This window comes from the organism of the source record quoted next, unplaced genomic scaffold (assembly GCF_019419815.1).
Source record: "Pyrus x bretschneideri cultivar Hongxiangsu unplaced genomic scaffold, Pyrus_bretschneideri_v1 Contig73, whole genome shotgun sequence".
Taxonomy (NCBI): domain Eukaryota; kingdom Viridiplantae; phylum Streptophyta; class Magnoliopsida; order Rosales; family Rosaceae; genus Pyrus; species Pyrus x bretschneideri.
In genome coordinates, this window is record NW_025999813.1 from 2034985 (window position 1) to 2043432 (window position 8448).

Consider the following 8448-nt stretch of genomic DNA (forward strand, 5'->3'; position numbering starts at 1 on the left):
CCTACCAAAATGTTTTGGATCAATTGCCATAGAGAAAAAGAACGCAATCAAAGCCAAAAGGAAACCATAATCGATATCCATAGTTTAGAACTCTCACTCGAACATTGTTAAACACCAAGAAAATATTTTACACAACAAGAAATTTCTCAACAATTCCTTCAAACAAACTTCGAAACGACACTACACTTCGACTTCGGTCTTATGAAATGTAGAAAAACCCAAAAAGATCAACAAATGTTCCTTGCAACTTCAACTTCAGCCTTTGAAATGCAGAAAATCAATCTTCAAGCTTTGATACAAAAAGAATGGCTTCGTTCAAGACATTCATGGTAAGACCGACCACGAAACGTCGTAGTCAATAGGTCGATTTACCTTCATCTATAAATAGAATTGCCATTTATGCTCAGGACCTTCATCAAAAGTTTATCTCTACGATTCAAACTCCAAGTGATTTTTCAAGCCACTCAATACACCAATGCTCTTCAAAGCCAACCCAAACGATCACATTGATCAAAATTGTTTATTACTCTGATACTCAATATTATGATTTTAGTTTATGAACATTTCTACCAAGTTTTTCCGTCTCTGAGATCCAATGTGTCCTCCTTAATCTAGTCCAATATCAAATCTTACTACTGAATCCAATGTTTTCGATTAAGTATTTCGGCCTTGTTTAATATTATCCTGCCTCTCATGGGTAAGAATCTAGGTTTAGGGAGAAACAAAGTAACCAAACGCACAAACGCAAAAGACAACTGTGCTGCAGGGGTTAGATGAGGTAGAGGACAAGGCCTCTGATATGCAAGACAAGATATTGTCTCATTGGACATGCTGCCCAGTACCAGGTTAACTGATGGCGACAAGAGGACACCTACTCTGGAGGATTACGGTCATATGTAGGTTGACGCGAAGGGATCTTTTGATTGCTAAGTCCAAAACTATTTCCCTCATTCAAAGAGATTTGCAAAACTAGGTATTCAAGAGATTAAAAATACACCATATAAGGTTTATAAAAACACATGAAAGAGATTTGCAAGACTGCTTGAAAGATGTCATTTACGAATTACTCTTGCATACCTTGATAGTTATAGCAAATTAATATTACGGTAAAATCTCTTTATAATGATATTCTATTTAGTCTTAAGGTTTTAATAAAATACTCCTAGTACTATTCACTTACGACACATTTTTGTCGTTTTGATTCAAACTCAAAGTTTTCAAGCTCCTTTCATTAGTTTTTCTTAAGAAAAATCCAATGGTGGATTTTGCCCCTGGTGGTTTGGGAATTCATTTTCAATCTTACGTTACAGGTTACGTTTAGCATGCACCAGTTTTTACTAAGGAGTTTGGGGCTGCACTAATAAGTTTAATGAGAGAAACTCTCCCTCTAGAATTCCTTAGGAAAACTGAGATATGAATCCAACCATTTAAGCTTCAATGTATTCATGCTTCTGGATCATTTGCTTTGTAAGCCAAGGTTGATCATCACCTTCATTGCTGATTGCATGCTGATTATTTGTGTGGTCTATTTTAGGGGATTTCCATCATTGAGTGACTTTGATTTCTATTATTTTCATTAAGGACTGAAAGTGGAGCTGCGTGCATTGGTTAAAAGGCAAAGATGAGAGTATATGATGCTTTCATTTCTTGCTCATGATCTCTAATCCTTTAAAGTTGCTTAGTTCAATTTTCTTTGTATAAAAATTGAGAGATTATATAATTGTAAATGATTGATTGGTGATATGACATTGGAGATTTGGAGTAAATTTTGTGATTATGGATGAATTAGTGTTGCCGAAGTGATATGTGGTTGTATAACGATTAGCATTTGGGAGGCGGCATAAAGCTGGTTCCAATTGGCAGTAAAAAAAAAGCAAAGATGAAATGGTGTCTTTAAAACCTATCACGCAGCTACTATAGGACGAAGAATAAGCACCCTATATTGCTTATTCATCAAAGCTATAACCACGCATGTAAAATTAATTTCATGGAATGGTTCACCTTTGAATCAAGAACTCCCTTGTTTTATGTATGGTACTGATAATCAACTCATAATATTGGATCTCAATTTATTTCAAACTTTTATGCATTTTTTACTATTCTAGGATCCATTTAGGCAATCTCTTAGACCATTAGTTTGTTCCATTTGACTAAAATTAAAAACAGCACATCTGCTTGCTGCTTAGTGACTTGATAAGCCAGTCACAAAGATAACATGTAGAATGCAAATATAGATCAGGAAAAAACAACAGCTATAGAATTGATTATATAGAAGAAAAATACATACTTATTGTGAGGTTATCCTAGCTATCCACTATGACCCAATATATATAGCAAGTAAAAACTATGGCAGCAAAGATCTCACGTATATAAATCTTACATAAACTTTGTTTTTGTACAGTGTCTTCTCCCTTCAATGACAGTTTGTTTCTTATCCAGAAAGATAAAATGAGCAGGTTAATGATACTCACATGTGCAACAAAATGCTAATCCTATGGTCTAAAGCTAACTGAGTTTTTTAGTGTAAAATCCCTAATTTCACTGCATTTCAATTGATCACAGTTCGTGACTTGTTAAACTTGATATATCCTTAGACATTTTGGGAACTTGACAGCTTAAATTTTCTTTAGTCACAGATGTGCTCATAAAAGAAAATTACAGCGACCCAATCTATACTAAAAACTTGGAGAAGGGACTCAATTAGTCAACGAATAGGTGCCTCACCTTTCATGTTAAAGACCAAAGAGAGAAAACCAAGCCGAACTCTTCAAAATTCATTGGCACACATGCATCATCGGCTCAATTGAATGTATAATGCATACTTAGATACAACCATTCAAACAATTGTTATAGATTGACATAAGCCTCCAAACTTCAAAAAAATTGAAACCTTAAAAAAGCAAAACCTTTTTTCCTTCATATTTGAACTGTTTCGATTAGCTTATCTCTCTATCACTTGATTCATTATTTCTAAAGGAAGTTATAATCACTACCAAAACAGCTTAATAACAGTTGATTATCTCTATAAAAAAAAAAGAGGGAAAATATGAAATACTAACTGTACTCAAAATCCCAAATGCGTAACACATGGTTCTAATCTAAACCCTGATTCTAAAATTTAGAATTGGACACAAAAATGAAAATTGGAATGATTAGCATGGAAATAAGAGAGGGAGGTCTTCCTTACCTACGACGATGAAATCCAACTATTATTTCTAGCTCCCTCAATCACAACCTGTAGGAAAATATCAAGCCCAAACATAAGTTCACTAAAATCCGAATTCAATATAATCAAACACAAACAAAATACCAAAATTATAAATAAATAAAAAACTAAACTAAACTATAAATTAAAACTTTCAACTAAATACCCCAAAATTTAAATTACTTACCAGTAACAGATTTCTGAGTAATCAACTTATCGATTATGGTCATCGAACACAACATTCTCCAAAACTGCCAAACACTTGCAACCTATTTGATAAGAATTTGAAATATCACTCCAATCATGACACAGAACATAAACATTTCGCGCTAACTGTCATTTTTAAAGTAGAATGTTCAATTAAATCATGATGTTAAGTACCAGTCCCAAATTTGATAGCATTCCAAATATCTGGTTCCCAGTTCTTTTACAAATCAATGCACTTGGCATAGCAACCACCTTCAATGTTTGACACACCATTGTTGCTCCAGCAGTGCTCATCAAATCCAATTAGATACCGATTATGATCCGTAGACAGAGTCGTCTTCCCAGTGCCTGCAACAAACATCCTAGGATCAGTTACACAAACACAAAAGAAACTGAAACACAAAAGATTGATGTATCATCGCCAATTGATCATTGCACACATAAAATTATCATGATTCATACCTCTGCGTCGATATGGAATTTTATAAACCGGACAAATGGAACCCAATTTCATTGACTTCACGATGCAAATGCTGTAAAAAATAAGCAAACACTGGCAATATGATCAAGCACATTCCAAGTATTAATACATCTAAATAAAACCTAACATTCATATGCGAATAATAATGAAGGTAGAGATTACTTGCAAAATAGATGATTGCAATTGAGTGAATCCGCAGAACTCAGTAGACTCAAACTGCAAAACAGATGGGGAAAAATCAAACCCATTAACAGAGTGAAGAGAAATTTTAAATCTTTAAATGAATTCTAGACAAAATCATGTAAAGGGTCTGTTTTGGCTACCGAGAAACTTAGTATACATTTGAATATTATAACATTTTAATACAAAAATTTAGCTTTATTCAGATGGGAGAGATCAAAGGTTGCATCATTTAGCTTCACACATGGCTACAACACAATTTCAAAAACTCTGTCATCTCAAAGTCACATTCTTTATCAAACTCCCAATCCGGAATCGAACAGAGGTTGATAACGGACAAAAAGAAATACAAAGTACGAAATATAATCAATATCATCAGTCGAAACTTGGTGCAAAGGGTGAGGGATCAACCATCTGACTTTTTTCCCCCTTAACCTCTGCTTGCATGGACAAACAACGGAAGAATTCATATCCAAATAACACAATAACATAAAATGCACAGTTGAAGATTTGATAAGCAGTGTACAATACATAACCAAACCTGATAATATATGCCTTTAACAGATACAAAGACTTTACGCAATTTATGAGTCCAAGATATGTAAGCTTGTCATTCATGACTCAACCTGGTACGAAAGCAACACCAATATTAAGGGAAGATTCCACGAAACGATTAACTCCTAGAAGTAACTAAGCATCATTTCATACTTCAGAACTACTTTTTTTAGAAAAATTTAAATATACCTTTCGACAGTTATGAATGCGTTTGACATCAATTCTGTCCTCAATAGCTGAGGCAGTCGTCTATATCTCTAAGTGCATCAACGAATTTTGGATATCTGCAATTCCAAACATACCAAACAACAACTGTCAGAGGCCCTACATACAATATCAGACATGCAACTAATTTTTTAACAGTAAGAAAAACCCAACAAACCTCTGCAAAATAATTCTATCTAATTTGTAAGTGGGTCTTCTTTCTTTTAGGAGAGCAGCTCGTTCCTTGTTCTTCTTCGCATCGGCTCTCTTTACTTTTCTTTCGTATGCTTTTATCTCTCTCAACTACTCGAGTAGCGGTTCATGCTGAATTAAAGAAACATCATTCAAGTAATAATAGGTATGGTGATTTCCTTTCACCTTTTTCTTCAGCTCCCAAGGGAACACGCCCTTTAGAATACACAATTTTCTATAATTTCCAACAACATGCACATGTATTAAGCAATCATACAATAATTCAACCGATAAATCCGAATAATGCACAAACCCTAAACCCTAGATTAACATAAATTACATAAATCATGTGAAAATACAGAAATTACAACTTGAATACCAAAGACAGACCTGAAGAGGGGAAGACTGACTTGAAGCTGCTTGACAGCTTGTGATCTGGTGACGTACCTCGCGGCATTTCCTTCCTTCTTCTTTCCCTGCAAATTCGAGGGACAATCAACTGGAAGTGTGAGAAAATGGTGAAATTAAATATTGGAAATTGTTCTTTTAATACTTATGTATATAGGAGAGCTTATCGGAGACGGAGGAGGTGACCTAGAATTTACTGCAGGCCTGTAATGCTTATGCTTCACCGGGGACTCGATTTGCAGATAGAGGCTTGGCCCAATTGAAACGAAGCACAGCCTCTCTCCCCCTTGAAATCTGAAATCCCCACCCAAAAAACCACGCACGGGCCTTCCTGACGTGAACGGTGGAGTAAGACGACATAGGCGAGAGAAGAGATCGGCGAGGGATCTGAGGGAAATTACAGAGTGAGAAAATTTTTCTTGGGATTTTTATTGTGTCATTTGAGGACTACAACAGTCAAATATAGTGAAAGAATAATTAAGGGCAAGCTGATTGTATGATTAAAGAAATCTCATACCTTCCATAAAAAAAAATCAAAGTGAAAACCAGTAAGAGATTGATACCTTACCAAACGTTGGGGGTAGCCCAAGTTGACCGAAATCGACGAAACCTTGCTCGACCTCTCTCTCTGTCCACATGAGAAAACAACATCACCCAAAAGGTCAGAGATTTCCAAAACCAAAAGGAAATTAAGAGAGAGAAACGGAGGAGAGTGAGAGAGAGAGAGAGATCAGAGTACCGTTAGTTAAATCGTGGACGGCGTCGGTTCTCCGATCACTGTAATCCCTGAAGATCTTTTCGGCCGTTCGCCGACTCGAGCCCATCTCCCTGCTCCTTTCCTTCATCTCACCGAAGCTCTCGAGCTACAGAAATGAAGGCCAGACCCTGCCATTCGTCCCTGAGGCATCCCCTCATCACCGACTCTGTTCGTAACCTGTCAACCCTAAAGAATACACACACCCATGCTTTCCGCTCTGTATCTCTCTCCATGTCCATCTCTCTCTCTAAAATGGGAGAAAATCCCATAGATCCTGGCAGAGGAGCTAGCAAAATCTTTCTCTCACTCAGTCCAAATCCGTAGCTCCCATCCGTCTCCAATCTGTCAGGCCCTGTGTCTCCCTCTTCTGTAGTCTCTCTGTCCCCCTCTCTCCGCTCGCCACAGCGACACCCAGCTGTCTCCGAGTAAAAAAAGGGGGCCATTATCTCTCTCAAATTCGTCAGCCATGATCTCCCCTTCCCCTCTCTCTCCCAAAGTCAAAGCTGAAATGCAGGCCCTGTGTCTCCCTGCTCTGTAGTCGCTCTGTCCCCCTCTCTCTGCTCGACACAGCGACACCCAGCTGTCTCCGAGTCAAAAATGGGAGTCATCGTCTCTCTCCAATCTGTCAGCCGTGATATCCCCCTCCCCTCTCTCCCCGAGTCAAAAGCTAAAATGCAGCTAACGGTTGAAAATCAGTTCTTAAGCCTGAGTGGCAATTTTGTAAATAAAACGAAAGTATGTTAAAAGCAACCGAGTGGCAATTCTGTAAATAAACTGAAATGTGGTCCAAAACACGGCTAATTTCTACAGTACAATTTCGCCTCTTTCTTTAGACTAAAGTAATTTCTATTGCTCACTAGGGTTTGGTAGTGGGTTTGTGTTGTACTAAAGTAGTACATTAGCAGCAGGTTGTGATGAAGGCTAGGGGAGGGCTATGTGCAGCTACAGTCCTAGAGTTTGGGTATATTCTGTGGGAAATGAAGCATCGTGGGAAAAGAAATTGGAAAAGAAATTGCATCAAAAACCGCATTTTTAGAAAGAAAAACATGATCAGTTAGGGATCGGGACAGCGATACCCAAGTTGAATAAGAGTGTAACCTAAAATTTGGATTAAAAAACGAAAAGTAACCTAAAAAAAATACATTTGCAAGAATGAAATTACAATTTATTAAATCATCTTCAACTTTTAGAATAAAATTTAAATTTTTTAACATAAAACGTTTAGGCTTTAATTCACGAACAGTTTTTCTGTTCCAATATTTCTAAGTTAAATTTTTTAGTTCAAAATTATTAAAAAAATAAATGTAGTTTCTTTTTTAAGTTTTTTTTTTATATGTAGATTATCCTAATTTATTTTTATGAACATTTTTAACTTAAAAATATTTGAATTCCGATAATCATTAAAAAAATCACTAAATTAGGTGAATATTAAATTTAAATTTGAGCCGTTAAATTTTTTTTATACCCTTTGATTTGATCATAGAGATATCAACGATTGAATTTAATCCAAGATTGTTAAGCTCGAGGATCCTTGCCGGATCCTCTTTGTGAGGATCCCGGGAATCCTCCCATCACAACCGTTCATCGTGCATCGTTCGGTCAGTTTTTGTCAGGTACTGTTTATAGTCAATTTTAAACAAAAAAATTACAATGATTTCTGACTGCACGATTCACGATGAACGGTTATGGTGGGAGGATCCACCAATCCGGCGAGGATCCTCTTCCGTTAAGCTCATTAGTCTGGCTGACATGCCCACATGGGCGTGTTCCATCATCCATCTGAGAATAGTAACGATAGAGATGACAAACCCTAACCCGGAATGTCCACTTGGACTCCGAATCGAATTGTGTTGACCGATACCTAGAGGGTGACGAAGCCATAAAGTGTAGTGTAGTGGAAAAATACGAATAAAGTTAAAACCTAAAAGTGCGTAATCAAAAGAGTGCGCGGGTGAGCGGGATTGAACCCATTTCACATGTTATGGCAGAGCATAAGAACAGTACAATAATTAGGGTGAAGGTTATACCACTAAAGATAACCATCTACTGAGGTCTTACTAGAGTCCTCGTTTACACAAAATCCCAGCTACTAAACCTGGAGGGGTGAAAAAAAAAGTTGAGTGGGTTAGAAAATAATGCTTTGTAAAAGATCTTTTTAAAACATTATAACCTCTCGCCGTAAAATCAAGTATAGTTTCCAAAATATATACGTATTATATATAGTAAGAAAATACTTACCGTAGCCTGCAAAGTCTCAAG

At 36.6% G+C, this 8448-nt stretch overlaps 1 long non-coding RNA gene across 2 annotated transcripts; it reads right to left on the minus strand.

The window, feature by feature from the left end:
* Positions 1-4076: 4076 nt before the first annotated feature.
* LOC103926668 lies at positions 4077-6827 on the minus strand. 2 transcript variants are annotated; one of them, XR_007254667.1, is made up of 8 exons: positions 6172-6827; positions 6001-6060; positions 5619-5819; positions 5415-5500; positions 5011-5259; positions 4818-4912; positions 4615-4699; positions 4077-4109 (listed from the first exon to the last, which is right to left on the minus strand). It is a non-coding gene; the product is annotated as an uncharacterized LOC103926668 (long non-coding RNA). The 2 variants fall into 2 exon arrangements; XR_007254666.1 differs by having other exon boundaries at positions 5996-6060.
* Positions 6828-8448: the final 1621 nt, after the last annotated feature.